This window comes from Hyla sarda, chromosome 2 (genome assembly GCF_029499605.1).
Source record: "Hyla sarda isolate aHylSar1 chromosome 2, aHylSar1.hap1, whole genome shotgun sequence".
Lineage (NCBI taxonomy): Eukaryota > Metazoa > Chordata > Amphibia > Anura > Hylidae > Hyla > Hyla sarda.
Window position 1 is genome coordinate 210,065,703 of NC_079190.1, and position 12,357 is coordinate 210,078,059.

The window sequence follows — 12,357 nt, forward strand, 5'->3', positions numbered from 1 at the left end:
TTTGACGACTTTTCCTTAAAGTTGGATGTGTAAATGATTTTGTTTTTTTCACTAAAATGCTAGTTTTCCCTCAAATGTTAAATTTTTACAAGGGATAATAGGACAAAATGCCTCCCAAAATGTGTAACCCCATCTCTTCTGCGTATGGAAATACCCCATGTTAGGACATAAAATGCTTTGCAGGCGAACTACAATGCTCAGAAGAGAAGGAGTCACATTTGTTTTTGAAAAGCAAATTTTGCTGAAATGGTTTTTGGGGGGCATGTCCCATTTAGGAAGCCACTATGGTGTCAAAACAGCAAAAAAAAAACACATGGCATACTATTTTGGAAACTACACCCCTCAAGGCATTTAACAAGAAGTCACATGAGCCTTAACACCTCACAGGTGTTTGATGACTTTTCATTAAAGTTGGATGTGTAAATGATTTATTTTTTCACAAAAATGCTAGTTTTCCTCTCAAATTTAACATTTTTAGAAGAAAAAATAGGAAAAAATGCCCCCAAAATTTGTAACCCCATCTCTTCTGAGTATGAAAATACCCCATGTCTGGACGTCAAGTGCTCTGCTGGCACACTACAATGCTCAGAAGAGAAGGAGCGACATTGAGCTTTTGGGAAAAAAAATTGTTTGGAATGGAAGTCAGGGGCCATTTGCATTTACAAAGTCCCCCGTGCTGCCAGAACATGTGACTCTATTTTGGAAACTACAACCCTCACAGAATTTAATGAGGGGTGCAGTGAGTATTTACACCCCACTGGCGTTTGACAGATCTTTGGAACAGTGGGCTGTGCAAATGAGAAATAAAATTTCCACTGTTCCAAAAATCTGTCAGACACCTGTGGGGCGTAAATGCTCACTGTACCCCTTATTACATTACAAAACAGAATGACCATGGATTCAGGAGTTCGTCCGGCGCAGAGAGGAACCATCAGGAAGCCAAGTAAAATCAATGGATTTATTAAATGCAACGCGTTTCACTGTGCATGCGCAGCTTCATCAGGCATAACAAGAGAAGGCTGGTAACAGATATATATACCTCCAGGAATTAACCTTACTTTTTGAAAGAGTTGTTGCATAAAATTACATATCCACATATGAATGTGACAATATATAGTATTCTACGTATTCTACGCCAGTGATTCTACGCCAGTGATTCGCAAACAGAGTGCATCCAGCTGTTGCTAGTCGCACTGGCGTGTAACGGTGAGTTTCCCGCTAGGAGTTTGAGCTGCGGCAAATAATTTGCCGCAGCCCAAACTTGAAGCAGGAAACTTACTGCAAACCTGCCTGGGTGAATGTACCCTGTATGTTCACATGGGGGGGGGGGGGGCAAACCTCCAGCTGTTTCAAAACTACCACTCCCAGCATGTACTGACAGACCGTGCATGCTGGGAGTTGTACTTTTGCAACAGCTGGAGGCACACTGGTTGGAAAACCTTCAGTTAGGTTCTGTTACCTAACTCAATATTTTACAACTAGTGTGCGTCCAGCTGTTGCAAAACTAAAACTCCCAGCATGTACTGATCACAGAATTGCATGCTGGGAGTTGTAGTTATGCAATAGCTGGAGGTACGCAGCTACAACTCCCAGCATGCCGAAACAGCTGTTTGCTGTTTGGGCATGCTGGGATTAGCAGTTTTGCAACATCTGGAGGGATACAGTTTTAGAGAACACTGCAATGTGATCTCCAAACTGTGGCCCTCCAGATGTTGCAAAACTACAAAGCCCGGCATGCCCAGACAGCAAACAGCTGTTTGGGCATGCTAGGAGTTGTAGTTTTGCAAGATCTGGAGGGATACAGTTTAGAGACCACTGTATAGTGGTCTCAAACTGTAGCCCTCCAGCTGTTGCTAAACTACATATTCCAGCATGCCCAAACAGCTGTCTGGGCATGCTGGGAGTTGTAGTTTTGCAACATCTGGAGGACTACAGTTAGAGACCACTGTAGAGTGGTCTCAAACTGTACTCTCCAGATGTTGCTAGGCTTCCTTAGCTTCCTCACCGGCTTCCTTAGGATCCAGCCGCACGACATCGTCGCACGCCAATCGCCATCGCCCCCTCCCTCCGGATGGGTAAGTGGATCTTCCTCTGTCGTTTCCCCGTCCTGCCCCGCCTATTGTGGGTGGGCAGGACGAAGAAAACGAAAGTAACCCCCCTGCCCCCGTTCTGCTATTGGTCGTCGCTTCTGGCGACCAATAGCAGGGATAGGAGGGGTGGCACCCATGCCACCTCACTCCCATCCCTTCAGGGGGATGGTAGGTGTCTTCAACAAACGCGATCCCCCTTATATTCCGGGTCACCATAGACCCGTAATGACCCGGAATCGTGCAAATCGCAAGTGTGAATTCACTTGTGATTTGCCGCGATCGCCGACATGGGGGTCTGATGACCCCCCTTGGCCTTTGCACGGGATGCCTGCTGAATGATTTCAGCAGGCATCCCGGTCTGATCCCTGCCCAGCACGTGACGGGGGCCGGAATTGTCCATGACGTACGCGAATGTCTTGGGTCCTTAAGTACCGGGGTGTCATGACGTACGCGTACATCAAGGGTCCTTAAGGGGTTAAAGGGGTATTCCAGGATTTTTTTTTTTAAACTATGCTACAGGGGCTGTAAAGTTAGTGTAGTTCATAATATACTGTCTTTACCTATGTGTGATGGTTTTCTCACAATTCTTATGTGATTTTCACCCAAATATTTATTTTTACCAGCATACAAAATGACTGTTGTCTCAGATTTTTCCCAGCTTGGAATGCGGCCGAGACCTGACTCACTAGTCAGCTGATGGACAGGGAGCCTGTCTGCTTCAATGGGTGGAGCGATTGCTTGGTGGGAGAGAGAAGAATCTGCAACTAATGCAACAGCGGTAGGCACCCAGATTGAAAACCACAGGTATTTGAATGGAATGCAGCTCATTTATGTTTTAATGGGTGGGGTGGCTGATGTGTGGGAGGGAGAAAAATGGAATTGTGGGATTTGTAATCAAAAAAAGAAAAGTCAAACAGGTAATATCAGTTCACAAAAAGCTAGCCACAGTGTTATGGTAATCTCACAACATTTAGCCATTTAGCCCAGAGACAAGCGCAGATCCTTGCTAAGCATGGCCATTACTGCCTGCCAGGTACCTACTAAAATCACCTTATGGTGGATAACCCCTTTAAAATATGTTTTTTTTTCCCTCTCTCCTGCCGCTAGTTTAAAAAGTGGAGCCCCCAATAACCATGCATTTACTGCCAAAGCCATTATACCAAGGGTCTAAGAATGGGGATATCCAGTACTCTTTTCTTCATGCACACAATATGCCTGTCCTTGTTGGCAGTAGTGGACTAGTGGTAGCTGTAGCGGGCAGATAATAGGCGTTGGTACACAAGTGGTAGCTGTAGTCAGCGGACAGAAGGCATTGATGGACAAATAGTAGCTATAGAGTTGTAATTCCTAAACCCAGACCCATGCCTTACTTTCGGTTTGCAGAGTTACAGGATTGGTGTCTCAAAATAATGAAGAAAACAAAGCTTTTATGAACATTGAAAAGTTGTATAAATCATCAAAACCTATTTTTGGGAGTTGCAACAGGTTTTGTGGCTGGCAAGGGAAAAGACACAATGGCTCTTTCCAGGCATTTTAAAAATTCTCCCCTTTGGGAGTTGCAATGGAATTAGTGTCTCAAAATAGGGAAGAAGAAATAGCACAGTAGGTGTAGGCAGTGGGGTCCCCACACAGTAGGTTTAGGCAACGAGGTCCCCCCATAGTAGGTGTAGGCAGTGGGGGCCCCTCACAGCAGGTGTAAGCAGCGGAGTCCCCCCACAGTAGGTGTCGGCAGCGGGGTCCCCTCACAATAGGTGTAGGCAGCGGGATCCCCCCACAGTAGGTGTAAGCAGCTGGGTTCCCCCACAGTAGGTGTAGGCAGCGGTGTCCCCTTACTTTAGGTGTAGGTAGCGGGGTCCCCCCAGAGTAGGTGTAAGCAGTGCGGTCCCCCCCACAGTAGGTGTTTGCAGCAGTGGTAGCTGTTTGCTGTGTGGGCATGCTGAAATTTGTAGTTTTGCAACAGCTGGAGGTCTACAGTTTAGAGACCACTGCACAGTGATCTCTATACTGCCCTCTAGATCTTGCAAAACTACAACTCTTAGCATGCCCACACAGCTGTTTGCTGTCTGGGCATTCATGGAGTTGTAGTTTTGCAACAACAGGAGGTCCACAGTCTGGAGATCACTGTTCAGTGGTCTCTAAATTGTAGCACTCCAGATGTTGCAAAACTACAAATTCCAGCATGCCCACACAGCAAACAGCAGTCTCGGCATGCTGGGAGTTGTAGTTGCGTACCTCCAGCTGTTGCATAACTACATCTCCCAGCATGCCCTTCTGTGATCAGTGCATGCTGGGAATTGTAGTTTTGCAACAGCTGGAGGCACACTGGTTGGAAAATACTGAGTTAAGTAACAGAACCTAACTGAAGGTTTTATGAAACCAGTGTGCCTCCAGCTGTTGCAAAACTACAACTCCCAGCATGCACGGTATGTCAGTACATGCTGGGAGTTGTAGTTTTGAAACAGCTGCAGGTTTGCCCCCCCCCCCCCCCACCTCTCCATGTGAACCTACAGGGTACGTTCACACGGGCAGGTTTACAGTAAGTTTCTTGCTTCAAGTATGAGCTGCGGCAAATTTTTCGCCACAGGGCATATTCCTAGCGGGAAACTCACCGTAACCCACCAGTGTGAATGTACCCTAAAAACACTACACTACACAAACACCTCATAAAGAGTAAAACACTACGTATACACCCCCTTACACTGTCCCCCCCAATAAAAATGAAAAACGGATTGTACGGCAGTGTTTCCAAAACGGAGCGTCCAGCTGTTGCAAAACAACAACTCACAGCATTTCCGGACAGCCACTGACTGTCCAGGCATGCTGGGAGTTTAGCAACAGCTGGAGGCACCCTGTTTGGGAATCACTGGCGTAGAATACCCCTATGTCCACCCCTATGCAATCCCTAATTCAGTCCTCAAATGCGCATGGCACTCTCTCACTTCGGCGCCCTGTCATATTTCAAGGAAACAGTTTAGGGCCACACATGGGGTATTTCCGTACTCGAGAGAAATTGCACTACAAATTTTGGGGGACTTTTTCTCCTTTTACCCCTTATGAAAAGGAAAAGTTGGGGTCTACACCAGCCTGTTAGTGTAAAAAAAAAAAAATTACACTAACATGCTGGTGTTGCCCTTTACTTTTTATTTTCACAAGAGGTAAAAGGAAAAAAAGACCCCCAAAATTTGTAATACAATTTCTCCTGAGTACAGAGATACTCCATATGTGGGTGTAAAATGCTCTGCGGGTGCACAACAAGGCTCAGGAGTGAGAGTGCACTATGTACATTTGAAGCCTAAATTGGTGATTTGCACAGAGGTGGCTGATTTTACAGTGGTCAGTGAAAATGAAAAATGAATTTTTTTTGTTTGCACAGCCCACTGTTCCAAAGATCTGTCAAATGCCAGTAGGGTGTAAATGCTCACTGTAACCCTAATTACATTCCGTGAAGGGTGTGTTTTCCAAAATGGGGTCACATGTGGGGGGGTCCACTGTTCTGGCACCACGGGGGGCTTTGTAAATGCACATGGCCCCCGACTTCCATTCCAAACAAATTATCTCTCTAAAAGCTCAATGGCGCTTCTTCTCTTCTGAGCATTGTAGTTCGCTCGCAGTGCACTTGACGTCCAAACATGGGGTATTTTCATACTCAGAAGAAATGTGGTTACAAATTTGGGGGGCATTTTCTCCTATTACCCCTTGTAAAAAAGTAAAATTTGGGGAAAAACCATCATTTTAGTGAAACATTTATTTTTTCATTTACACATCCGACTTTAACAAAAAGTTGTCAAACACCTGTGGGGTGTTAAGGCTCACTGTACCCCTTGTTACATTCCTTGAGGGGTGTAGTTTCCATAATAGTGTGCAATGTGGGGGGTTTTGCTGTCCTGGCACCATAGGGTCTTCCTAAATGGGACATGCCCCCCAAAAACCATTTCAGAAATTCTCACTCTCCTCTAGTGCACCCGCCGAACACTTGACATACACATATGAGGTATTTTCTTACTCGAGAGAAATTGAGTTACACATTTTGAGAGGATTTTTTTCCTTTTACCCCTTGTAAAAATAAAAAAACTGGGTCTACAAGAACATGCGAGTGTAAAAAATGAAGATTTTGAATTTTCTCCTTCACTTTGCTGCTATTCCTGTGAAACACCTAAAGGGTTAACACACTTACTGAATGTCATTTTGAATACTTTGAGGGGTTCAGTTTTTATAATGGGGTCATTTATGGGGTATTTCTAACCAGAAGACCCTTCAAATCTACTTCAAACCTGAACTGGTCCCTGAAAAATTCAGATTTTGAAAATTTTGCGAAAGATTGGAAAATTGCTGCTGAACTTTGAAGCCCTCTGATGTTTTCCAAAAGTAAAAACATGTCAACTTTATGATGCAAACATAAAGTAGACATATTGTATATGTGAATCAATATATCATTTATTTGGAATGTCTGTTTTCCTTACAAGCAGAGAGCTTCAAAGTTAGAAAAATGCTAAATTTTCAAATTTTTCATGAATTTTTAGAATTTTTCACCAAGAAATTATGCAAGTATCGTCGAAAATTTACCACTAGCATAAAGTAGAATATGTCACGAAAAAACAATATTGAAATCAAATTTATAAGTAAAAGCATCCCAGTGTTATTAATGCTTAAAGTGACAGTGGTCCGATTTGCAAAAAATGCTCCCGTCCTTAGGGTCATAATGGGCTCCGTCCCCGTTAAGACAGGTGGAGTAGTGGCATCAATATCCAGAGCAATCACTGGAGCAGGACTGATATTGGGTGTAGCAACCAATGGTGGTTGACAGGGAGCAACAGCTACTGGCAACTGACTAGGTGGTGCAAACAGTGGCGGCTGGCTGGATGGAGCTGGGAACGGTATACCCCAATACATGGTAGGCTGCTGAGATGGGAACAAAGGAACATCCATAGTGGGATGAATTCCTTCTCCCGGCACATTTTCTCTCATTGGCCTTGGTGGAGGTGGAGTAGAAGTAGCAGGAGGATCAGGAGGAGTAGGAGGAGATGGGTCAAGCATATCTTCTTTCAGGCATACTTTTATCCTATTCCGGTGGACTGCCTGCGGCTCAAACCCGTCTTTTTGTATCTCGTACATGTCCGTTTCAGGATAAGGAACCGCAGTAATGGTGTATGGCTTCGTTTCGCACAAGGAGTCCAATTTGTGGGTTCTAGGAAATTTTCTGAACCACACTTTATCTCCAAGCTGCAAGGGCTAAGCCAAAGCCTGTTGATTATAATCTTTCTGCTGGCGTTCATGAACTTCACCCATTTTCTTTTCAACAATGTCCTTGGCTTCCTCAATTCTTCGTTGATGCTCTGACACCCAACCTTGGGAAGCCTGACGAGAATTGTTGAAAGGTGCCTGTAGCCCGAAGGTTCGATCCTTTGGCAAGTGGCCGTGTCGGCCCATCATCAGGAAAAAAGGCGTATACCCCATAGAGCAGTGGACAGTGTTGTTGTAAATTTCCAGGAATTCAGGCAACAGCTGAGGCCACTCTTCATGCTTTGAGACAGAGGCAGCTCTGAGCATCTGGATGAACACTTGATTGATCCTCTCGCAAAGCCCATTCCCTTGGGGATGGTAGGCCGTTGTCTGAAGCTTCTTGCAATCATGCATCCGGCAAAGTTCCTGAAACAACTGGGCTTCAAAGGCGGTTCCCCGATCCGTGAGGACCGATTCGGGACACCCCAGAGGTTGGATCCAATGTCGATAAAAGAGCTGAGCAGCAGACCTGGCGGTAAGATCCTTGACAAGGACCACAACCACCCACTTGGAATAATGATCCACCATAGTTAGAGCATGACAATAGCCAGATCGAGTAGGGGCCAGCTTCACATGATCCAAGGCAACAATTTGGTTCGGCCTTTCTGTACAGATGGGATGCAAAGGGGCTCTCGCGTCCCTCCGGGGGTTCTTCATCACGTTGCACACGGAGCACTCAGCACACCATTTCTCAATGTCTCCCCGCATCCCAATCCAGCAAAATCTCCTTCTGACGGTGATCTCTGTCTTATGGACCCCAAAGTGTCCGGATTGATCATGATAGGAATTCAGGACCATGGCTGCATCTCTTCTGGGAACCACAATCTGGTGTATGCGGTCTCTGGAAACGGTCCAGGGAATTTCGGTAAACCAGCCCCTTGTGCAGGAACAGGCAATTCCTCTGCCGCCACAACCGCTTCAGTTCAAAGTCCCCGTGGGTCTTGCGCACCCGAGTAGGCACCTTTTGTGGAGGCAATAGCCTAGGAGGTCCCCGGTAACGCGGCTTTCATCCTGAAGTGTCTTCCAGGTGGACAGATGGGGGACTTTGGGAGATTCAGGTCCTTCACCCGCCTGGGCAGTTAGAGCACTCTGGCTCATGAACCTTCGGTAGAAGGGAGGCATTTCCACATCTTCCCACACATCTTCAGCAAAAGGTGCTTCTCCCGGGGCCATGCGAGAAAGTACATCCGCATGAACATTGGTTTTTCCGCTACGATACTTAATGTTTAAATCATAGTTGGCCAAAAGAGAGGCCCAACGCTGTTCAAGAGCTCCCAACTTAGCAGTGTTCAAATGTTCCAACGGGTTGTTATCAGTGTAGACCGTGAAGGGAGTAGCAGCCAGATAGTCCTTAAACTTCTCACTAATGGCCCAGACCAGGGCCAGGAGCTCCAGCTTGAAGGAGCTATAGTTGGCATCATTCTTCTCAGCACCTCGAAGATGCCAGCTGGCATAGGCAATCACCCTCTCTTTGCCATCTTGCACTTGAGATAAGACCGCCCCCAGACCTTCAAAGCTAGCGTCTGTGTATAAACGGAACGTCAGGCTGTAGTCAGGATACGCCAAAATGGGGGGTTCCATGAGGAGGTACTTCAGGGCTCGAAAGGCATCTTCTTGTTCTTCGGCCCACTGTATGGGAAGCCTCCCATTATAATTATCCCAGGCAGTCCCTCTCAGCAACTCGGTCAAGGGTCCAGCAATTTGAGCAAAATGGGGAATGAAGCGCTGGTAATATCAAGCAAACCCCAGGAAATTTCGGACGTCTCGCACCGTCCTGGGTGTAGGCCACTCTTTCACAGCACTCACTTTGTCTAGATCAGGCTGGACTCCTTGAGCACTGACGACATGTCCCAGATAGTGCACTTGTGGCTTTAGCAAGTGACATTTGGAAGGTTTAACCTTGAGTCCATTTTGGATAAGGACTTGGAAAACTTCTTTCAGGTGATCCAGGTGTTCCTGATATGTCCGAGAATAGACTATGACGTCATCTAAATACAACAGGACACTCTGGAAGTTAAGATGCCCCAAGCATTGCTCCATAAGGCATTGGAAAGTAGCGGGAGCATTGCACAGTCCAAAGGGCATACTCTTGAACTCGAAGAGACCCATAGTGGTCACAAATGCGGTCTTCTCTCTATCCTCTTCTGCCATTGGCACCTGCCAGTAGCCACTCGTCAGATCCAGCGTGGAAAAGTAGGCGGCCGACCCCAACGCAGTCAAGGATTCTTCGATGCGAGGGAGAGGTTAGGCATCCTTATGAGTTATGTTGTTCAACTTCCGGTATTCCACGCAAAAGCGGATAGTTCCATCTTTTTTTCTTCACCAGGACCAAAGGTGCAGCCCAAGGACTCTGGCTCTCCTGGATGACATTGTCCTCTTTCATCTCCACGAGCATTTTCTTTATGTTCTGATACATCCCATGAGCAACAGGGCAATGTCTCTCTTTAATGGGTGGATTGTCTCCACTGAGAATCCTATGTTTGATCATGGTGGTCCTGCCAAAGTCTGTGGGGAACTTACTGAATGCTTCTTGATATTTCTTAGCCACCTTAGCCACTCCTTCCACCTGTTTTTCTTGGGGGTTATCTTCGCCTCCTATCTGTATTTGGCTCCTACAAGGTTCCGCAGGATTCTGGGCAGGTCCTCGTTGAACCACTTGTGACTTCGAGACCACATCTCGACATCTAAATGGTGTAGAGTAGCCACTGGAGTATACTTGGGTAGTTGTACCGCAATTTGAGAGAGGTTAACAAGTCTCACTGGAACCTTCCCATTACGTACGGTTACCGGGCTTCTAGCGGCTCGCACCAAGGGACAATCTTCCAGTAGAAAGGGTTCCAAGAGCGCTTGGTAATCTTGATTTTTCACCCCGGGTCGGGCACGGCACCAAATGACTGTCTCCGCCTGTGGCTGTAGACTAACGGCTCGGATATCTTGAATCCTTTCTCGACGGATTTTTCCTTGATGATTCACGAACTTCTGTTCTGCTTGGAGGATTTTGAGGTGGTGTTGGGCAGCTCGCCGGCCTGGGGGTGACAGGTGAGGGAGAGATGCATGCAGTGCACAGACAATGTCATCAAAACAGTGCCTCATAATATTCATGTTTTCCCACCTGTACCGTGGGCTCCCAGTAAACATGCCTGGATATTGGTTTCCCGTTCCCTGCAATTACTCTAAACTCCGCTTCCTGAGGGTCACAAAACCTTTCTGGGCCCCAGTACTTATAGAAAACCCCCTGCGAAATAATGGATACCTGAGACCCCGTATCTATCAGAGCTTGTAATCGGATACCTTCAATCATCACTTGTACATAAGGACAAGAAGCTACATACATAGACAGTCCCTTCTTGTCACTGGTTGATTCTGGACCTTCAGCCTCTACTCCTGGGGTGCGGTCCTTGACCCCAGGGGACGCCCGTTTAAAGCCCAGCATTGGCTCTTCCAGTGTCCATTCTTGTTACAATAGCTGCAGACGGGTCTCTGACTCCCAGGTGGTCTCACAGGAGGGGTACCGGGGGGACCAGCAGGGTGAGGATCAGCCTTCTTAGGTGGTGGTGTTGCAGATCTAGAAGGATTTGGCCATACAGCCATTTCTTTAAAGGCCTTGGCTAACTGTTCAATGTCCTATTTAATGTCTTGTAAGTCAGCTGTCCAAGGGCTAGAAGACGGTGTTGTCGGGGCAGATTGAGAAGGGATAGGCGGCTGGGGCGCGGGCCCCGGAGATTCGGTAGCGGGGACACTAGTTTCTTCTGTCTGAGGTCTCGACTTGATTACTTTAACCGCAAGTCTCTCAAAAGCTGGGAAAGCCATGTCGGGATTTTGCACGGCCAGCATCCTAAGTTGGACCTTGTCCCATTTGTTCAGTGCCCCTTCTATAAAACGATCCATCAGTACTCGATTGCCCTGATCGGACGTGATGCTGTCCAACTTCTGTACCGCCTCTAATGTGCTATGCAAAGCCACTGCATATGCTCGGAGAGTCTCACCTGGCTTCTGGCGCCATTCATAGAGTCGGAGGCGTACCTCCGAGGAAGAATGAGATTCAAACACTTGAGAAAGTCCTTCAAAAATCTTCTTCCAAGACGGGTCCCTGGAGCTGTCCCAGAAGCAGCTGTATCTGTTGATGAGGGGGAAGTGCATAAAATCCAAAGAGGTTGTAGAATTTTTCTTTAAAGTCTCTTAATGTAAAAGGGTCACCATTGTAGGTGGGAAGCACAGGATTCCCCGAGAAGACAGGTGCAGCAACAGGGGCTCCCAGCACATAGGGAGAGACTGAAGGTGGACTTGCTGGGTCCTGCTCCGTCTGTGCTGGAGGTCTTGCTGGAATCACAGGCAGAACACGTCCTTGTGAGGTCGAAAGTGTTGGTGAAGGCAGCAACAGCCTTCTGGCTTGGGGTGGAGACCCCGTTGGTGGGGCCACTGGAGCATCGCCGCCTTGCTGTTCAGATGGGGACTGTGGGGCTGCAGGTTCTGACATCTCTGTATTTGGTATGCTGGCCCTTTAAATAGATCTTGATTTCCTAGGTCCCAAAGAAATACGCAGTTGTTCTCTAATCTGGAATTTGAGAGCGTAGATTTCAAATTTGAGAGCGGTGACCTGAAACTCAACAGCCTTTTATTGAAATTTGAGTGCATTGATCGGTTGCTGAAGCGACTCTATGTAGGACTTTAAATCTATTGTCTCAGAGTCCCGTACTATTCCTGCTCCTCACAGCTTCCAGCCCGTTGTTGCACTTTGCGCCTTTTCCCGCGCTGAACTGTCTCTCTTTGTTGGTTTCTGGCACTAGACTCCAACAAAATGGCCGCCACGGGGTCTCTGGATCACGTGCACAGGGATGTCCCGCACTAACTTGTAGCTCTGCTGTACTGTTTGCCTCCCCCCTTACTTTACATGCGCACTTCCTCCACACAGCACCATGTGCGCAACCCCTTACTCCGGAGTATAAGTCACAGTACATAAATAAAGTTCTTTTTCTGGGGGGGGAGT